This window comes from Ursus americanus, chromosome 8, assembly GCF_024610735.1.
Source record: "Ursus americanus isolate L20-20 chromosome 8, mUrsAme1.1.p, whole genome shotgun sequence".
In the NCBI taxonomy this organism is placed as follows: Eukaryota; Metazoa; Chordata; class Mammalia; order Carnivora; family Ursidae; genus Ursus; species Ursus americanus.
This window is the reverse complement of record NC_142134.1, coordinates 8631219-8653247: the sequence shown is the minus strand read 5'-3', so window position 1 is coordinate 8653247 and position 22029 is coordinate 8631219. Positions and strand designations below refer to the sequence as shown.

The following is a 22029-nucleotide window of genomic DNA, read 5'->3' as shown; positions in this document are numbered from 1 at the left end:
TCATAATTATAAATGTAGGAATTCATAAGTTTAACATATTATCGTTTTTGCTCTGATTTGGCTTGCAATGCAGATTGAGTGGATAGCTCCTGGTCTTCAGGTTTGCTTTGTAGGTGGACTCAGAACTGGCACCAGGCAAAATTACGAGCCACAGTGGGCTCTTTTCTCTTTTTCTTTGAGCTCTTTGCCCTCCTTCTCATCCCTCCTTCCTCCCTCTGTTTCTCCTCCCCTCTTCCCTTCTTTCTCTTCTCCCTCCTTCCTCCTCTTCTTCCTCCTTTCTCCTTCTCTTAGCCTTCCTCTTCCCTCCTTTCTCCTTCCCCTTCTTCTAGTTCTCTTGGGTTTTTAGGCAGCACCCAGTTCCCAGCACAGGGTTCTGTCTATTGATCTGCCCTTCCTGGAAGTGTCCCACAGAGACTTTGAAAAACTTGGATACGGTACTTGGAAAGTTAACTGAGTTCTAGTTCACCTCCCTTCTTCCACTGAAGAAGAAGACAACTGTGTCAGCTGGGTTCCCGTCAAGAGCTCTTTCTTTTATAAGGTAGTTGGGAATTTGAGGTAGATTTTTGGGAGACAGTGTCTGAATTCTGAAACTATATGCCACATTTGTCTGTATGCATGTTTTCTGGTCCATAACTTCATCAGAGTCTCCAAGGAGTCTGTGTTCAAAAAACAAGACAGAACAAAGTATTTGCATTCCATCACGTTGGCGTTGTAGGTAGTCTTATCTCATACTTTCTATCTCTGCTCCTAATCAAATATTACTGTGATAGCTCATTCCCCAAGGGTTTCTTATTCCTACTGATACACATGCTCATTTATTTGTTTACACCCTTCCTCTGTTTTCATGAAGTATTTGGAATTGTTCATGTAAAACATCAATATATTAATAACTTAATTTGATTTTTTATCCAAGGGGAATACATTTCCTAATGTAATATACATAATATATTCCTTAATTCACTTCAAAAGCATTTCATTTAATATGCTTAAAAATGGTTTCCAGATGTAGGATTCTTCATTCTTATCAGTATATACAAAACACAGAAAATTTAAGGTACAGAATATAGAATGCCTGTTCAGGCTATATTTATTTTATCTGTAAATTGTTTTTGCTTCATTGTCATGATTGTACCAAGTTTTAATTTTTTACTATTTTTCTAATCCAGAGGTTAAAAACTTGAATACCTTGAGGGCTGATGGGAGTTGAGTGGGTTGGAGGTAAGACAATAGGGATAGAACTATGACAAAATCGAGAGTAATTGCACTGCTAAAGGATTTATGTTCACACTGTAGGAAAAACACCAATAAACAAATATGGGCAAGAACGGATGTATGTGACCCCTATGCTACTATCTTTGTAGGACTAAACATGTGTCAGTAAATTGGATACATTTGCATTTAAACTATGGCAGGAGAAAGTAGAGTGATTTTTCAGTTATACTTTGAGAAACGTGTCCTTTTTTGATCCATATCTCTGTTCTTCATTGAGTTGAGAGTTCCATGAGTGGATGGACTGTTGAATCCCCAGAATCTATCAGGATATCTGGCACATAGGAGGTGTATTGAAAACACATCTACCAGTATAGTCAATTCTACCCTATAATTATTCCTCAAGTCTGTGCACTGCTGTGTATCTCTGCCAGGAGTACCCAGATCTAGGGCTACTGTCTTTCCTAAACCAGTGTTATAATTTAGAACCTGAAGGATGTTTTCTGATTCTAGTCTTGTCCATGTCCATCTACTGTCCACAGTGAAGCCAGAGTGATCCTTCGAGGATTCAAGACTAGTGATCTAACTCCTCCAATTCAAAGCCTTTAATAGAGTCTTAATTAGCTGCTTACTATTCAGGCCTCATGTAAAAAACTGACCTCACGCCAGCTAAATAGAGGATTCCCCTCAAAATAGGGAAGGGTCGTGGTCACTCCAGGGAGGTGTCAGAAATTTTACATAACCTTATTCAGGTGTAACAATTTTTAGACACTAATAATAGCTCATGAAATATCAACAGCAAACTTAAGTTTTGTATGTGTAGATTGTGGCTTATCAATGGCAACATTGGTTTTGGTTCTTTTCTTATCCTTGTATCTGTATCCTTTGCAATGACTTACAGTTCTTCCTGTTAAGAAGGTAGAGTCTTTCCCCACCTCTTGAACCTGGGCTGGCCTTGGGATTTGCCTTGGCTAATAGAGTGTGGCAGAAACATGGGTGTGCCAGTTCCCAGAATAAGCCTCAAGAACCCTCGCCTGCTTCTGTTCTCTTTTGGAACTCTGCCACTGCCAGACTGTTGAATTTGAGGCTAGTCATTCTAGACTAGCCACCAGCCAGCTGACCCTGAAACATGTAAGAGAGGCCTGACAGGAGCCGAGCAGAGCCACCTACCCAACCTGTCCCTGACGACACATGCTTGAGTGAGCCCAGTAGAGACTATAGACTCGTGAGCAATAATTCATGTTTGGAGCCACTGAGTTTTAGGGTAATTTTTGTAATGATAACTATACACAGATACAGAGATGCTTTTCTATCCAGTCACTGAAAAGACTCAATAAAAAGAGACAAATTGAACACATTGCATCTTTTTTAAAGAAAATCATCACTATTGAAGTTTAGAAGGATCTGACAAATGCATCTACCTCTTCTTAAGAACTTGCATGAAATGGTAGAGTTTGAACATTTTTTCTCTTCTGATTTTTTTTTTTTTTAAATCGCAAGAAGGGAATACAGAGTAACTTTGTTTTTTAAACTGGAGCTATCAGAGCTAACAAATTTATTACCAGAGAAGAAACTTATATAGAGAAATTTGCCAAAATGTCTGTTCTATAGTTTTTGAAGGAAATGCTAAATTTATATAGAAACACTTGACTTCCATTTCAGACAGAATAAATATTTTGAAAATCAGGATTTTTCAATATATAGAAAGCACAAACTAATGTTAAATATAAGTTTTAAATGTGTTGCTGAGCTGGTGAGATATGAAGGGAAATCTTCAGAGGCCAAAAATAAGAAAACATGAATCCAGAAAAATAACCGAGTTCTGTATCTGACAGCCCCGGTGACCCAACTCTGGAAGAAGAAATAACACTTGAAGATGACAGAGCATTACTACAGATAAAACAAGGTCACTGACTTTCTGTAAAAGAGTCAAATACCCTGAAAAATACAATAATTCCTAACTTGTGTATCTAAAAGCATGGCTTAATTTTTTTAAAGCTAAAATTAAATGAGCGGCAGGTAGAAGTTGACAAATGCAACTGTTCAGAGAGAGATCTGAATGTAATGCTCTTTGTTATCGACTGACCAAAGCGGGTCCCAAATCAGTGAGCATATGAGAGAGTGGAGCCACACAAATACTACATTTAAATATAATGGCTTTTGGGGCATTTGGTTGGCTTAGTCAGTTAAGCATCTGGCTCTTGATCTCAGCTCGGGTCTTGATCTCAGGGTTGTGAGTTCAAGCCACACGTTGGACTCCACACTGGGCATGGAGCCTCCTTAAGAAAAAATATATAACAGCTCTATGCTATATACAGCACAACAAAGTCATTGAATCCATATTTTTTGCAAAGTCATGGAAAATGTTTTGAAAAATGACCACTGACTTTCCAGGTAGCCGAGCACAAGGGAGGGCAATGTGGTAAATAACACCCCCAAATTTCCTCTCCAAATGATTTAAATTCACAACTATTACAGCTCTATGTAGAAGTATACCCTCAGTATTCCTCGAGGGCACAGGATGCTGAGATTGTGAAGTAACTCTGCGCCTGGCAGCCCTGCACGCTGCTGTTCCTCCCCTGTCATGCTCATACTGCAGGTTTGCAGAGTACAAATGCTGACTGAGTAAAACGGCAGGGAGCAAGGAAAGCAACGGTTGGTTTGGTCCATGAGGAAGAGTTGGAGAGACCATTACCGGAGGGATTAAATAGAGCCCAAATCCAAGAACACTAAAAAAGAAATTGGTCAGATCAGAGCAAGACTGCAGGAAAAGGATTTCAAAGAATATTATTTAAAGGGCCAGACCAATAATGTGATGGGACAGGCTTCCAAATACATAGCTTTTTAGGGAGAAAAAGTGAAAAAGAAAAGAAGGATTCTTTGTAGAGGGCACCTAGGTGGCTCAGTTGGTTGTCTGACTCTTGATTTTGGCTTAGGTCATGATCTCAGGGTCATGAGATTGAGCCCTGTGGTGGGCTCCATGGTGAGTGTGGAGCCTGCTTAATATTCTCTCTCACCCTCTCCCACTGCCCCTCCCCATACCCTCTCTAAAGAAAAGAAAAAAAAATCTTTAGGTAATTAGATGATGAAGGAGAAAAGAAAGGAAGGGGATAAATTTGGGGCTCTAGAAAGCAAAAAATAAACAGAATCTTGGAGGATTCAACACTTTCCCCTATCACCAAATCAAATAAATAAATGACCAAGCAAAACAGCTAAAATACTTGAACTTTGCCAGACTGACAGAAAAGAGCACCAAAAAATATTCAGTATCAAAAAGTGAACAAAAGGAAAGTAAAATCGATACAGATCTGTTGAAGGAGATCAGGAAATGAATTTTCATATAAGTCAATAATAAAATCAGGTGGAATACCACCTTTGTTCTGAAAAACAACCAGGAATCAGGAAAAAAAAAACAAAACAAAACCTACCTATGTCTACCCTCCAAATGGAATTAAATGTATTTAGCAAGTATTTAAGTATATGAAAACCCACCTTTAGTCAGAAATTTAATAACTAAAAACAAATGAAAAAAAAAGCAAAGAAAAATGAAAAATAGTGTATGTATTGAACTTAGGAAATGAATGGAAGAAAAAGACAAAGTTATGTCATAAATAAAGATAACTTGCAAGGCACCCCAGGGAAAATGGACTCAAATGAAAGTTAATAAGAGGCATCAGAGCAACACAGGGAAAAATGCCAAGAGAATACAAATGACACAAAGCAGCAAAGTGGATCAGAGAGGAAGTAGCGGAAGTAGAAGACCAGCCACGAAGGAAAAATATGTGCATTGTCTGCTGAAGAAGAAAAACAAAATAATGTACAGAACCAGTATTTAAAACTATAATCCAAAAAAACCTTCCAGAAATAGAAAATGACCTGAATTTCTGCACATTAAAAAGCTTACCTGGGAAAATTAACCCCGAAAAATCCGCTCTGAGAGTTAGCCAGTTTCAGAGGTAATGATACAGTTCTTAAGGCCAGTAGGCAAGAGGAACAAGTAATCTACAAAGGTAAAGTAATTAGACTGGCATCGGATTTTTCAAAACCAACATAAGAAAGCAAGGCAGCCATGGAGCAGTTTTTATTGTGATACTAAATTAACTGAAAGTATGAACAAAGAATTGATAGCCAAACTATCCATCAAATATCAAAGCTTTAGAAAAGCAATGGGGGAATTTTGTACCCATCAGCTCTTCCTGAGGAATCTACTGGAGAATGAACCGGGTCCAACCAAATGATAACTAGGAAAACTTGAGCAAGAGAACTGATAGTGATTATTTTAAAATAAATAAGTATACATGTAAGACTAAAACAAAGGTAGAGGTGAGATACCACAGCTAAAAAAAATTAGAGGAAAGGAAAAGAGGATGCTAGGAAAAGCTCTTTTTCATGTGGACAATGGCTGGTGTTAAAGGATAGTAAGAAAACCCCACAGATTCTAAAAGGTTTAACAAACAAACAAACAAACAAAAAAATAGAACTTAAGGACATTAAAATTGTACAAGTACAAAGGTAACCAATATAAAAAAATTTAGTGCTTCATAAATACTACCCCCAAATCTTTTAAAATAAAAGAGCAAACAGCATATATAAAAAATACACATAATTACCCAAGATTATGGTACATTCAAGACCAAATACATCAGTCACAATGATAGATGTGAGAGGGGTTAACTCACCCAGGAAAAGAAAAAGATTTTCATTTTGGCATCTAAAACAAAGCCCAACAATATACTATTTTCTTAGAGACACACCTAAAACAAGGTGATTCAAAAGGCTAAAAATTAAAAAATGGACGAAAGTACATCAAACATAGGGACACAGGAAGAGAGCAGGCCCTAATCACAGATAAAACAGAATTTTAGACTCAACATAGTAGGTATCACAAAGGACACTTTTTAGTGCTAACAGCCACAATCCACAACAAAGTATTTTCCAAATAACCCAGCAATAGCCTTTATGAAACAGAACCCACAAAAGATGGAGGAAGACAGATAGAATCCATTGCTGATAGGTGACTTCAGTATACTTCATTCAGCACAAGACAGATCAAGTAGACAGAAGATTCATTAGTAGGAGATAGAAAGTTTAAACAGTGTAACCAGGGTGGGACTTATGGAGATCTCTCTCTCTCTCTCTCTCTCTCTCTCTATGTATATATATATATATATACACACACACATATATGTACACATATATATATACATATATATATATATATATATATATATATATATATATATATATATGCCCTGATAATAGAGATGATACATTCTTCTCAAGTGCCTGTCACACATTCTTAAAAATTGATCCCCTGCTAGTCAGAAAGAAAACATCAGTTGCTTTCATAAAATAGAAATATGGCAAATATCATTTCCCACTCACTATGCATTAAAACTAGAATTTGCTAACAAAACCAAAAACACATTAGGAGCTTTGAAGGAAATAGAAAGGTTCAGTTTACAGAGAGAAGACTAAGTGTGTATGCACAATGTTTGTAGAATGATGGGGGGTGAATCTTTATGGCTGTTGAGGAGACAGTGTAGTTGGGTTAAAAAAGAAAACTATCATATCACATTAGAAGGAATAAAAATTTTAATTTTTCAGTCCTGATGCTTAATTCAACAAACTGAATTTCTATTTTTCCTACTATGTGCCAAACACCAGGTGTTTGGAGGTGAAACTCCTCCATGCCTTGGAGAAGCTCTAGGGGCGGGGGGTAATTACGATCAGTACAGTGGCAGAATTGATGAAGTACTATGGGAAAATCCTTGCCATCTAAATTAATCTTTTTACTATTTTTTGCTTGTGAAGGAGCTAGGTGTTCGTAGTAGGAAGAAGCACTCCAGACCCTGTGCTGTTTTCCTTCTGTATCTTGTGGCTTGGATGATTCAAATCCTACACAGTAGGCATTCAGCGCAATTAAAACCCGACTAATGATTTTCATTGGTCCTGTTCTTGTAGTTTATAAGTACTTCTTTGTCATTTTATTATTTATACATTACAACAGTCCTTTAAATAAAGAAGAGATTGGAACCTAACGTCATAGAGTTGGGTGAAGACCTTCACCAGAACAGATCACTTCTAGATGCTTCCTGCGCTGGGATTCCTTCTTTGATTCATTTTGGGCTAGGAGTGCGTTGGTCAGTTAAGTCTTGTTTTTGTTTATCAGTAGTAACTTCCACTTCTTTTAATTACATGAGTTAGACTTGTTTATTTTAGACCACTTAGAAAGTATAAGATACAAAAAGAAGAAAATAAATATTTACATTAATTCTGTCACACAGATGAGCCCTAGTCATACTTTGGTCTATATTCTTCCTGCTCTTTCTCTTCTTCGCATCTCCCCAGCCCTCCTTATTTCCTTTCTTGCCTCCTCCTCTTTCATTTGCATCCTGTATATGTGTATAATTAAAAATATTTTATGTAACTACTCTTTTACAAAATGTGATGGTGGTGCCCGAAGTGATGGTAAATTATGGGTGAGAGGATTGAGGGAGACCTTCTTGGAGATAGATGTGGCTTCTGAGCTGGGCCTCAGAGGACAGGGGAGGCTTTTTGACAGCAAACATGGGGAAGAAGACGATGGCAGGTAAAGTTCTCTTACTAAAGGCCCAGGAGCAGAAAACACATAGGCTGTTTGGCTGATGCAAGTAGTTGTGACTGTATGATTGTTTGTTGTCGTAACAGCATAAATACCAGTAGCGATACTAAGTGCTTTTTATGTAGCAGGCACAGTTCTAGGCACCTTGTAAGCATTTAATTTTCCACATTGCATGCAGTAGGTGCTATTATTAATCATGTTACAGATAAAGAAACTAAAACATAGATTAGTAGTGAGTTGGTCCAAAACTGTGAGTGATAAAGCTGGGATTAAGACCCAGGAGGACTGACTATAAGTTTGTGTCCCTTAGTAAAATGACAGTGACCCAGCATTTCTAGTCTAGTCCCAATTTCAAATATTTTGTTGTAAGTTTATTTACATGGGATTGAATTATTTTATTGGCTTTTATTATTAGAAATGCTATTAATGATAGATCTTTAAGGAAATCACGTACTCCATTGCTTTTTACACTGAAAACCCAACATCTTACCAGTATTAAAACATTCTAAATTTTACGTGCACGATACAAAATTGAAATAGGATTAGTTTTAAAAACATAAAATACAGGCTTCAAGAACCTTATTTTTGTTATTTCAAGTGTATGCTGGAGCCTCAGTGAATGAGAAAGAAGATTTATAATGAAGTCCTTTTATTATGTCCGTACCGGAAGTACTTGTGTGGGATCCAAGAGAGACCTTCTTCCTAATGAATTTTTATTGTAAATAGTACAGTGCTAATGTTCCAAATGTGTTATCCGAAAGAGAACTTGGCAGAGTTTTAATGAAGATATTTTATCCCTTGCATTACTACATTTTTATCTTAATTTGACTGTGCTTGAAATTTTTTGATAATAATTTATCATTATATATCTAGAATTTATCAAGTATCTTTTTAAAAAAGATTTTATTTACTTATTTGGGAGAGGGATAAGGAGAGGGAGAGAATTTCAAGCAGACTCTAAGCTGGGCCTGGAGCCCGACGTGGGCCTCAATCTCACAACCCTGAGATCATGACCTGAGCCAAAATCAAGAGACGGATGCTTAACCGACTGAACCACTCAGGTGCCCCAAGAATTTATCAAGTATCTTACGCATGATAGACATTTTGTGATCCAGACCTGTCTAAGCCTTATGACAACTCTTCCTTATCTCCATTTCCCAGATGAAGAAACTGAGACTCAAATTAGTAAAATGAAAACAAGTCATGCCTGAAATTCAGTTTTGTGCAGCTCCAAAGCCCATTATACATGTTCTGCTCTACAGTGAGAAAGTTCTGGTTCTTTCAGTGCAAAAAGTGGCTTTTGAAATACAAAAGGTTTTACTCTTTGTTCCGAAAGGAGCAGAGGACAGTCCTGAGCCTACCCCGTTTCCTCAGTGATGCCGCTGTCCTGCAGAGAGCGTTCCCATGCAGAATAACTATAATGTAGCACAGCCGTCTTGCCCCAAAACGGGAAACCTGAGTAGGAGCCGTGGTCCTCCTCTAATCAACAGATGGTTACTGTTTCAATGAGGGTAAACTCTGGATCTCATCTGGGGAGTGACTTTAGGCTTTTGTGGGGTGGGTGGGTTTGGAGGGTTAGTCGAAGGAACAAGCTGGTAACAAGATTGAGGAGGAAGAGGAGGAAGAAGTAAACAAACCAAATTTGTCTGCAGCATTTTTCACTCTTATATACTCTTTAATCACAGTCCTATGGCAGTTGTATTTTTCTGCCCCCTCCTCCACCCCAAACAGAGGGGGAGGAATGGAGGGAGGGCATGGCAGGCTGTTGAAATTTGTAGTGTGTTGGCATATCCAGCAAGTGAGTTTTGCTGTGGGGCGAGTCCTGTGGCTTGTTTTCTGCCCTCGTGAATAGAGCCTTTCCATCTTTGCCAAGCCTGCAGTTAATGCGGTCAAGGGATTTATTATGAAATGTACTAAATCTTGGCATGGAGCTAATTGCATATAACAAGAAGCGTGCTAGAGGCTTGGACCTGAGAAGTGACACATGCAAAAAGCATTCTCTTTCTGATGCTGCTGAAAGAGGTTTTGTGTAGGGGAATGTCTGCATGTCTGCGCTTATTGCTAATGAGGTAACCCCTCACCCAAAGCATATTTCTGAGTTACTTGTTAAAATAAATGCGGAGTTCTCTCTCCCTCACACTCTTGCTCTGTCTTTCTCTCTGTATGAACAATTAGCAGTTGAAGAATGAGTGTTTATTAACCCCACCTCCACTCCTGAAACTCTTAGTATAACATAAAAAATACAACTATGGTAGTTTAAATTACCTAATTATGACCTAAAATAATTCTTATGTAAAGGTATAAAAGTCAACCAGAGAAGTTGTATCAGCCCAGTCCACCATAACAAGATACCATAGAGTTGGTGGCCTAAACAACAGAAATTTATTTTTCTTATAGTTCTGGAGATTGGAAGTCTGAGATCAGGGTGTCAGCATGGTTAGTCTCGTGCAGGCTTTCTTTCTGGCTTGCAAATGGCTGATTTTTTACTGTATCCTTAATTTTGGTAGTTGAAGTGGACAGCAAGCAGGGAAGATTGAAGGAGGGGGGTTGGGAGAATTCTCTGGTGCCTCTTCTTTTAAAAGTATTAATCCCATCATAAGGGCCCCCTGCTTATGACCTCATCTAAACATAATTCCCTCCCAAAAGCTCCATCTCCAAATACTATCACTTTGAGGGTTAGGGGTTCAATATATGAATTTGGGGGAGGGGACACATTTCAGTCCACAGTAGAAGTATTTAAAGGGAAAGACAAATATTGTATCTTTTTAAGCCCAGTGTAGGTCTTTAAAACTTTACTTATTTTTACATTTAGTTTAAAAGTAATATTTGGGGACACCTGGGTGCCTCAGTCGCTTAAGCGTCTGCCTTAGGCTCAGGTCTTGATTCCAAGGTCCTGGGATCAAGCCCCACATTGGGCTCCTTGCTCATCAGGGAGTCTGCTTCTCCTTTTGCTTCTCCTTTTGCCTCTGCTGCTCCCCCTGCTTGTGCTCGCTCTTTCTCTCTGACAAATAAATAAATAAATGAAATAAAAGTAGTATTTGAATAATTTAGAAGTAAAAATTGCATATTTTTTATCCTTTTCTACTTTCATGATGTTTTGTTACATGAATTTTCTTTTTAGTGAGATATTTATCTTTGTATTCCTCACACCACCCTAATATATGTATCGTGTGTAGTAGGTGCTTAATACTTGTTTGGTACATTAAAAAGTTAAATACTTTTAGCATTTTCCCATAGCACATACCACCTACATCTTAATTTATGGAATAGACAAAGATAAACCAATAAAAGCTAGTTCAATGAAACCATCACATCCTCTCTTGAATATTATGAGAAACATTTTTCTGCAGGTAACTCTCTTTCCTTTTGATAACAGAAACTAATTAACAAGGTACATTTAGAAAATAAGTGTAAAGTTTTATTCATATCTTCCTCGAATACAGTAATTTGTGTGCACATGTAAAGCTAAGACCCTGATACTTACAAAGTAAAAGGAGAGAGAATAATTGGAAAGTCTTCTAGCACATGGCTAACACTAATCTTTTAGGTTCTGGTGGTTTTTGAAGTGGCAGTAATCCTGAATTTAAAACAAAACAGTAGTGGCCACAAATTTCAGTCCTGGCGCAGCAAAAAGGAAATGTTGGAATGAAAGTGTTTGTAGCATGTAGGGGGGAAAAGGTAACATTCAAAAATAGAGCAGCAAAGAGATCATTTGTACGATCCCTGTAACACTGCAAATTCATTAATATCTAGGGCTTTCCAGATCAGTTTGCATTTTTATCAAGTGCCAGAAGTTGGCATTGATCAGGGTGATAAAAACCTGATGATTTACAGAGAGGGAATGGTTTGTTTGCTTGTTCATTCATTCATTCAACATTGATTTACTGAGGTTCTCCTGTGTTTGAGGCACCGTGCCAAGCACTGTGACGGAGGATAGACAAATCACTGATAGCTTTTACCCTCGAGTACTTAATTTTGTATTTACTTAACTAATATGAAATTGAGTCCCGCCTGCATATACCATACTGTCCTGCCTCTTGGGACTGAAAAAACACACATCATTAAGAATGGTCCTTTTCAAAAAAGCTGGTGTCTCATCTGGGGAAATACACATAAACACATAATTGCTCTTAGTTATTAAGTTTAATAACTTGAGGTTTGGAGCCAGGTCTAAATAGAGGTTAACATTCAAGAGGAACATATGGCTTTCTGAACCATTCACTGAGTCTGGTGTGTGTTGTCCCAGTAGTAGGTACTTGCTGCGCATAGGGTGGTCTGAGAAACGGCAGCCATGTCATTACCTGAGAGAGACTACCAGAAACGCAGGATGTCAGGCTCCACTCCAGATCTGCCGAATCTAAGCTTACATTTTAATAAGCTGTCCACATGACTCATGAACCTGTTGAAGTTTGGGAATCTTCATACAAGGTTTGACTCATATTCATAATTATGTGAGATGAAACTTTATCTGGTCTCAAAGCTGAGCACTTTTATTTGCCTCTGCATTCTTTGAACAAACATTTATTGAACACAAAGATTTATTGAATGTGTACCAGGTACTGCACTGGGACTGAGGACAAAAAAGAAAAAAGTAGTTTTTAACTGCAGTTAATTGTTAAATTATATGACCTATTAAAGAAGTAATTATATCAGTATGGAAAGCAAGGAAACTTTAGATAAAACATGATGTCTGGGGCACCTGGGTGGCTAGGTTGGTTAAGTGTCCGCCTTCAGCTCAGGTTATGATCCCAGGGTCCTGGGATTGAGTTCTGCTTCAGGCTCCCTGCTCCACAGGGAGTCTGCTTCTTCCTCTGTCCCTCCCCCCACTCATTCTCTCTCTCTGTCTCTCAAATAAATAAATAAATCTTAAAAAAAAAGACATCTCTCTCTCTCAAATAAATAAATAAATCTTAAAAAAAAAGACCTGATGTCTGAACTGGATCTTAAAAGATATGCAAGAACGTGTCCAAGAGGAGAGGTAGATTCTTCTCTCAGATTTCATTAACTATTGACTTTGAATTACTAGAGGTAGGCTGTGGAAAGTCCTTTAAAAATTATTAGGTAAAATTATAAGTCAAAGTTTGTATATTTTGGTGTATTTTATCAATGGGATGAGTGTACTCTTCCTTGAGAAGTTATGATATAATGAGCATTGGAATTCAGTGTGCGTAATTTTACATTCTGAGTCTCAGTTTTTCCACCTGCAAAGTAGGAATATCAGTTCTTCAAGGTTTTGATGAAGGGTACAGACACAAAGAATTTAGCACTATGAGGTCCAATAGGTTGCAAGTATTAATGATGATAAGAACAGTTTATTTTTTTCTTGACGTATGTTGCTTATTTAAGTTATTAGCAAAGGGAAAATACAGCAATGTGATATGTTTAAAATAAAAATATTCCTCTACAAGAAGTAATAGTCTTCCTTTATCATCTAAGACATGAAAAGATTAAGAAATGAGAAATAATGAGTCATAATGTCCAAAACTGAAAAAAATATTTTCACCTTCTCAAAAAGGACACTTGCAAACTTCACATTCTTTGGCTTTAGACGGTACTTTGGTGTTTATAATCAATCCCAGCACAGGCACTCTCTGTCTGTAGTACTGGGCCATTTCAGTCCTTAATGAAGCTTTATCCTGATGCTTTTTCAATATTTGAATAATAAATTTATATGAAGTGGACTCTTCACCATGTTGTGTGTGGGCTTCCCAAGAAGAAATACATGCATATGTTCTTAGAGAAAATATGAGTTCTTTTCTTCTTTATTTCGCAAATTTGGGAAACACATTTAAGTAGCAAGCTAATAAAGAGCAGCTGAGACTTTCTCACATAAGCAGAAATTGAAATTGGCTTTCTCACCTAATTGGTGAGAAAGAGATGTTCTTTACTCAGTGCTCAGGAACTGGGTTCACTTGCTGTTCTCTAGCTGGAGTCTCACACGACTTCAGGCGAAATTTCTTGGTGCCTTTCCATTCCTATAAAATGGCCATCTGAGAACCCCCCATAGAAGGCAAAATGTAAATGGAAGGTATTAATCTGAAGAAAGGCGAGAATGGCGGAGAGAGCCTACTGCTGTGTGGCATAGTCAGCAATGGATAACAACATAAAGTGGGCTGAGCTACAACATTTGAGTCCCTCAGCGAAATATGCTACTCAAGGTAAACAGTCCATTTCTGTTGTCTTTGGCAGTTCTTGAGAACCTTGTCATGTTAATGTAGTTATTGAAATTGAATTTGGAAATTGTAATGTTACTCTCATATTTCACTTTAAAACAGTGCTGCTAACTCCCACCTTGAAAGGGCTCACATATATCCCATAAGCAGGGCACTGCTAATATTTTAGTAACCCCACAAGAAGGATAGTGAAATGAAATACTGTACAAGCACAACCGACCTGCATTTTCTTTTCCCAGCTTGCTTGCAGTGAGATGCATAAGGTAAAAATAACCCACTACCCAGTTTTCTTTACAAATATGCAAATGGTGCTCATTGTGCGTCAGAGATCACCCTGGGTCTCTGTGACCTTGGTGACATTTCAGGGATCACGTTTTCACATGGATCAACTGCTTTTGAATAGTTTCTCCAAAGTATTGGCACAGACCAGCTTTTCTTAAACAGTAAGCATTTATTCCTCTTTTCCTACCTATTTTCCCTCACCAAACATAGCCATTATAGCCCTTATAAAAAAGAGAGGAGGAGAGAGAGAGAAAGAGAGAGCGGGAGAGAGAGAAACGACCATTTATGTAGAAATTTCTACATATAGTCTCAGGGCAATGTTGTGATACCCAATTTTGGTTCACATTTGTCCCTTTTTTTATTTTAAAGGATTGGCTCTTTAAGGATTTCCTCTTGGGAAGAGTTTATATTGCTTATTGCCCCCAATAGAACAGTCTAAAAGATATTTATAAAACAAGATGTGTATTTCCCTTGACATATATTTTTATCATTTTTCTAATATGGAGGAGTTGTTTTGACTTTTGGTTATTTGGGAATTATTTGAAGAAAGTAAATTTGTCATATTTCTTTAAACTTTTGGGTAATCAGGCACTGAATACTGAGAAAGGCTGTTAGGTCTTTTTCTTTTTTTGTACTTACATGTTTTAGCATACTTCTTTTTTTTATAATAATATTTTTTTTATTATATTATGTTAGTCACCATACAGTACATTCCTGGTTTTTGATGTAAAGTTCCATGATTCATTAGTTGCGTATAACACCCAGTGCACCATGCAGTACGTGCCCTCCTTACTACCCATCACCAGCCTATGCCATTCCCCCACCCCCCTCCCCTCTGAAGCCCTCAGTTTGTTTCCCAGAGTCCATAGTCTCTCATGGTTCATTCCCCCTTCTGTTTACCCCCCCCCTTTCTTCTTCCCTTTCTTCTCCTACCGATAACATACTTCTTAAAATGGCTCTATAAAAAAGTGAATCTTTTGATCGTTACTGGTTTTTACAAATTATGTTAAATCCATGATGGAACTACTGATTTCCAACTCTTGGCTCTCTAAGGATTAGGCAGAACAGTTATTTTGTAAGTGCCATGATACAGAAGAATAATAATTAAAAATAGTATCGATGTCTTACGTCTAATGTCCTTTAATGTAACTTCTCATTGGAGAGATTTGGCAGTATCATGTCCAACTTTGACTGTAAATAAGCATCACAAAAGTCTTTTTTTCTCTTGGTTTTACAGTTGTATAGCTGGTCTGAAGTTGAAAATGTGTGTGTTCTTGAAAGAAAAATATCTCTCATAGCTTAGATTAATGGTGCTTCAAGACATGTTTATTCAAAGATGGCGGCAAAGAGGTGAGGAGGCTAAATGCTCCACATTAGAGATCATTGTGTCATATACAACAGATGTAGCCAGTGGACTGTTTATGTAGCTGCCTTCAATTTTTCTTTGATTTATAACCTATGAGAAAACTGAAGTGTTTGTCTCTATTTTTCTTTTAAAAAAAAAAGTGAGATTTTAGACAAACTTTGTTAATTCTAAAAATCAATCCGTGAAGAAGGTTGAGCCTGCTGTACTCCAGCTTTGATGTTAAATTATATATTCAGGTTCTTTTAAGAGGTGCTTCATTAGGCAGCTGGGTAAAGCAAGGGAAATTATCTTGATTTTTGGTATCTTATAGGTAGTTTGCAGGTGTATATGTATATATAATCTCATTAGTTAAATTTGAACTTAGGGCCCTTCAAAGTAATCATTAAAAAATATTCTGATATTTATGAGGTATATGACTTTTGTCTTTTTTGAAGGGTATCAAAAATAGTCCCATATCTAGCATTTAAGTTTTAAATAAAGCAGTCAGGATTTTCCCTAAACTTTTATGTTTCTCTGTGTTCGATTGCTAGAAATCATCATATGAACATTCTAAAATAGGTAAAAGTGATTGCATTATAGGCTTTGTTTAATGCTAAAGTGTGATATAGACATACCAATCATAAAGGAAAGGAAATGAACCTGTCTGTGGTTATCTGTAGGCTTCCCGAGGAGTGCTTCTGATTGGCATTTGAGTTGAATTCTACTGGTAACCTAAATGTATTTTTCAGTTTATGTTTTTGTGACCACTCTCACTTGTATGACTTTTTAGATGTAACCAGCGATCTTTTAAGAAGTGCAGCAGTAAAGACTTTCCACTTCCAGAGATTTTTTATATAATGACGTCCTGGTTAAAAGCTCTTTGGGGAGTTGTAAAAAATATATCTTCACTAATACTAAAAGATGAAAATGAATAATACCCATCTTTAGAGGTTTGAAAAAAAATATTTATCTTCTTATGTTGAAGTTGATATAACTTTTCAAATTAGTGGCATATATATCTGTGCATGTGTATGTAGCCCATGAGTGCAGTATTCTTGATAGTTAAATCTAGACTTGATAAACAAACATCTGTCCCAGTACAAAAAGAGAAAAGTTTGGGAACGGAGTTTTTTTTTTTTTTTTTTTTAAAGATTTTATTTATTCATTTGACAGAGATAGAGACAGCCAGCGAGAGAGGGAACACAAGCAGGGGGAGTGGGAGAGGAAGAAGCAGGCTCCTAGCAGAGGAGCCTGACGTGGGGCTCGATCCCATAACGCTGGGATCACGCCCTGAGCCGAAGGCAGCCGCTCAACCGCTGTGCCACCCAGGCGCCCCGGGAACGGAGTTTTTTTAATTGACATCTGATAGTTGGTTTTATGTAATTGATCTTTTGATGCTCTGAATTTGCTGTATCTAAATCTGAAAGTTCAAAATTACCTCTAATTTGAGCATGATCTTTTTTTTAACCAATTAATAATGATTATCATTTCTTTGATTATATTCTACTGTTAGGAATTTATCAAGCTCAAAACTGCTACCAAAAAAAAAAAAAAAGCTCTGTAGAGTGTATTACAAAAATAAAATGCCTATGAATTGATTCCACAATCTAAATGAGAGTGTTAACATTTTGAAAAAACAAACCAACCCATAACTATGTAACTATAATACACTTTCTGGCATACTTTAAGTTATGCTGTCTTCAGAGTTTTGCCAGAGTTATTTTTTCATTTGTCCCAATGAGTGAAATTATAGCTACAAACAAATACTTGGCAAAAAGTGTTGGCTTTTCGAATATGAGAGTATATTATGAGATAGTTAAGCACCAATGCTAAGATATTATTGTATGGAGATGCTTGGGCCAATTAATTAATATCAACTGTATACTGAATCAAAAATCAGTGAAATGAAGAGATGGCACTGATTTGGAAGATCAGGTATCTTTTGCTATTTTTGGTTATGTGTAGTAGGCATATTTATAAAGGTGTGACTTATTTCTACCTTGGCTTACTCATGAATCTGAAAAGGTTATAGGGAAACCTGAGATATTTTATCTGATAGGATTTCCATACTTAAATATCAGCCAGTCAGAACAGGTTTTGAGGCCTCAACCTTTTTTTTTAAGCTTTCTGATAGGGAGAACTGTCCACTCCCCACGGCGAAGCCTGACTCTGCTGCCGTGCCATCACAGAGTTGGGGGGGTTCCGCCCAGTCTGAAAGGGCACGATGTGGCTTTTGTCCCAGCTCTTCCTGCTTATGTAGGATGACCTTGAGTGGACTCAAAAACTTGCGCTTCCAGTGTAAATAAGTGATAGTAATATCTTTTCCAGCATGACTCACAGAGATTCAAAGTCATTGTAGATGGTGTGATACATTTGAAGGCATTTGGAAATTTTGGCTGGTAAGGTATTATTCTTATGTCTTCTAAACACCCAGAAAACTGGAACATCTGTGCCTGCCAACAACCCCTTTTTCAGCAGCCCCCCCCCTTCAGAGTGTCGTGTGTATTTTACTAAAACGGCTTAACAAAATTGTTCTTTCAATTTTAAATTGAAAAAGGAGGAAAAAAAAGGAAACAGTCTTCTATAATTCTGTGTATTTTTTCTGGTCTTTTAAAAATGCATTTTAAGTAAGAAAAGCAGTAGTGTGTATACTATTTTGTATGTCGCTTTTTACATGTATTATACATTTTCCCCAGATTCTTTTTGCTCATTATTTTGGCTGGATGTCTAAGATATTCAGCCAAGGTGATATACTGTGGTTTACATAACTCTTCTTCTATCTTCGGATATTTAGATTGCTTCTAGTTTTTTACATTATAGGTAAGTGCTATAAGGAACATCTTAATCTATAAATTTGATCTGATTTTGGCATGCATTCTTTTTTTTTTTTTTAAAGATTATTTATTTATTTATTTATTCGACAGAGATAGAGACAGCCAGAGAGAGGGGGAACACAAGCAGGGGGAGTGGGAGAGGAAGAAGCAGGCTCATAGCGGAGGAGCCTGATGTGGGGCTCAATCCCGGATCGCCGGGATCACGCCCTGAGCTGAAGGCAGACGCTTAACCGCTGTGCCACCCAGGCGCCCCTGGCATGCATTCTTAATTCTTGTTCTTAGCAGTGGAGTTCCTGAATCTAGGGGTAAGAGTATTTAAATGCTCCTCATAATTACTGAGAAGTTATTTTTTGGAAGACTTTAAATACAGATTAAAGTTGCCCCTGGGCTAGGCTTCCTCTTGGCTTTTCACACTTGAAACACTCTTCCTTTTTCTAGGCCTGGTCTTTCAAAAACCCTTTCCTAGATTCCCCCCAGCCCACTTGAAGAGGGTCGCTCACTTTCCCCAAGTGGTGGGGGACCCCTCATCCCTGTTTTATTAATTTAAATGGAAAATTCAATATATTACCCCGAGATGATAGCAAATATAGTTGTATAGTTTCCTGAGGCTGTTGTAAGAAATTACCACATCTTGGTGGCTTAAACAACAGAAACTTATTTTCTCCCATTTCCGGAAACCAGAAATATAAAATCAGTACCCTAAGTTGAAATTGAGGTGTCAGCAGGGCTGCATTTCTCCAGACGTTCCAGGACAGAATGTTTTCTTTGCTCTTCCAGTTTCCAGTGTCTGCCGGCATAGGAATGCCGGACTTGTGGCTGCATCACTCTCATCTTGGCCTCCATGGTCATATTACCTCCTCCTTTTCTGTATGCGTGAAGTCTCCCTCTCCCTCTGTTTTATAAGACACTTGTGATGGCATTTAGGGTCTCCCGGGATAATCTGGGATAATCTCCCTATCAAAAGATCCTAAATATAATCACATCTGCAAAGATCTTACCCTGTGAGGTAACAGTCACAGGTTCTGGGTAACAGGATCTGATACCTCCGGGGAGGGGAGGGGCACCATTTAGGCCCTATGGTAATTTGTTACTAAAATAAGGTATTTTGAATAATTACTTGGGATTTTCTTTAAATCTTATGTATTGTTTAGAGGAAAGCAACTGATACTGCTGGGAAATGATACAGTTGAATATCAAGTGTGACTATGAATGTATCTTAGTAGTGTTATCTCTCGGTTGTATTATGTGACCTACTAGCAAAGGTGGTATATTTATATTTATGGAGATAAAACAAGAGTCCCTATTTTATGACTGGCATTCAACAAACTTTTTATTTGAAATGTGAAATTTCCTAATTCAAATTTATGAAAAATTGAGAGAATTTATTATAGTCACTGTCAAAGTTAATAAAGGTATTAAAACTTTTCCTGGGAATGTTTGTATTGGAATTAAATTGGGCGTTTTTTTCCCCCTATCAGTACCTTTGATGTCAACTAAGTTTTCCTGTTCATCTCTACATGGTGCCGTTGAAGTTTTAGGTATCCATTTCTGATGAATATAGCAGGCACAGAGCTTGCTCTTCAAATTGCTACTGTACAGTTCCAGAAAATAGCTGGTTGTCGCTTCTCGATTCCCAGTATGAGAGAGAAGCTCAGGGAGAGTGGGAGAAAAGGCAAGGGTTAGAAATAACCTGCCAGTTCTAATCTTTAGAACCTTTGCATAAACAAGATTGGAATGAAAACACTGTGTTTTTTTTTTTAAATTTGGAAACCTGTAACATATCCAATCATAACATTCCATGCTGAGTACATGTACACTTTTAGAAAGACACCACACTGTAATGCACCAGGTCCCCAAATCTGCTTCAGTACTGGCTTTGTGTGTAACTTAAACTTCGGACGTCAGTTGGCTAGATGGTGTATTTTTATATTGCATCCAGTAAAATGGAAGGAAAAGGTAAAATAGCAAGCAAAATGTAGTCAGCATAGCAGTAGTAAGTTTTAAGAACATTTTACATGTTGATCAGAATGTTAGGTCTTATATTTATAATACAGAATCATAGAAGAACAATTAAAGTTTTCGTATGTATATACAGATATTTAGATATTTTCAGTGCTTATTATCACCTAAATATAATGAACATGTGCTAAAAAAAATATGGGCAGGGTTCTGAGAAAAAGAAAAGTTAACACAAAAAGCAATTTAAAATGAGCCCAACCTCCTCAACCCGATTATTTTGTTCAAGAATGCAAATGTCTATAGTATTTGAGGCAATAGTTGGGATAGCAAAGAAGCTATTTGTATTATTTGAATAGTAAAAGTATTAACTGATAAGTTATTTGATTACCTCCTAGGAGATAGAAACAATTTTGTTATATTGTTACGGTAAATCTTAGAATTCAGTTTAAAAAAGTAGAGAATGCTTCTAGGCAATTGAAAATATGCTCCTGGTCCACATCTCTGGAATCTGAAAGATAATCTACAAACAAAAACAAACAAACAAAACAAGCAAAACAAAACAAAGCCCAGAGTAAAGTAGCCCTTAAAGATATGTTCTAAGACTGTCAACCCCCCCCCCCCATGATTCTGTCCTGTGCACATTCACACGAAAAGAAGAATGAGATCTTATAACACCAGGGGGCTGAGAGCCTGGAAATGCTTGGACTGAAGGCCAGTTAGGTATACTTTGCTATCAGTGTCTGTGTGGAGTGGTTAGGCTCTTTATAGCTTCAAACTCACAGGAGTATTCTCTTCTTCCTAGGCACACTGGGCATAGAAAAGATCTAATGCTTTTTAAATTGAGCGTTGTGGCCTATTAACATGGTTATGGTATCGATTTAATGGGTCTCAAGTAAGAAGATAAGGTAGAAAATATCAGAGTTTCATCTTAAGGATAAGCATTGTTTTGTGGATTTTGTGTTTATATTCTGCAACATAGTACATAGATCTTCTAATACACGGTTCTAAGATCTCTCTCAGTGGTGGGGGTGGAATGTGTAATATACCACCAGACATATTTGCGTGCAGATATTGGGAGGGGTGGAGACTGGATGGCAGCTTATTACTGCTCATGGATAAATGGGGAGGGAGCAGATACAGAATCCTCTGAAGTGGTACCCTGTATTTAACATGACTGCGAGATTTTTCCTTATATTCTTGACCAGTTTCACTCTCCTGAAATCGTGGACTCCGTCAACTCAAAAAGTTGCCCATCGTCTAGGAAGTAGAATTTAAAACAGGAATGGAATACCACTTTATACCATCAAACGGACAAAAAATAATACCTGATCTGTCTAACATTGCCCTAAGTGTGGCAACAGAAGAATTATTTTCTGTTACTTTGGAAAGCAAGTTGACAAATCTTGGTAAAGTTGAAGATGTGTGTATCCTTTGACCCAGCACTTGCATGACTACGTGTCTACCCTGGAGGAAGGAACTTTGCTGCCTGTGCACAAGAACCCTTGTGCACAGTGTGTTCGTCGCACCATTCAGATGGGTGGATGGATGGGTGGGTGGATCGATGCAGGCAGACTTCGGTCTAGATCTAGCTCTCTACATATATATGAATATAATATAAACATA

General features: G+C 37.5%; 1 protein-coding gene across 1 annotated transcript in view; it reads left to right on the top strand.

Annotated features, from left to right (window-relative positions):
• Positions 1–22029, top strand: part of BMPR1B (bone morphogenetic protein receptor type 1B) — a 381259-nt gene that overhangs the window by 119392 nt on the left and 239838 nt on the right. The window lies entirely within an intron of this gene.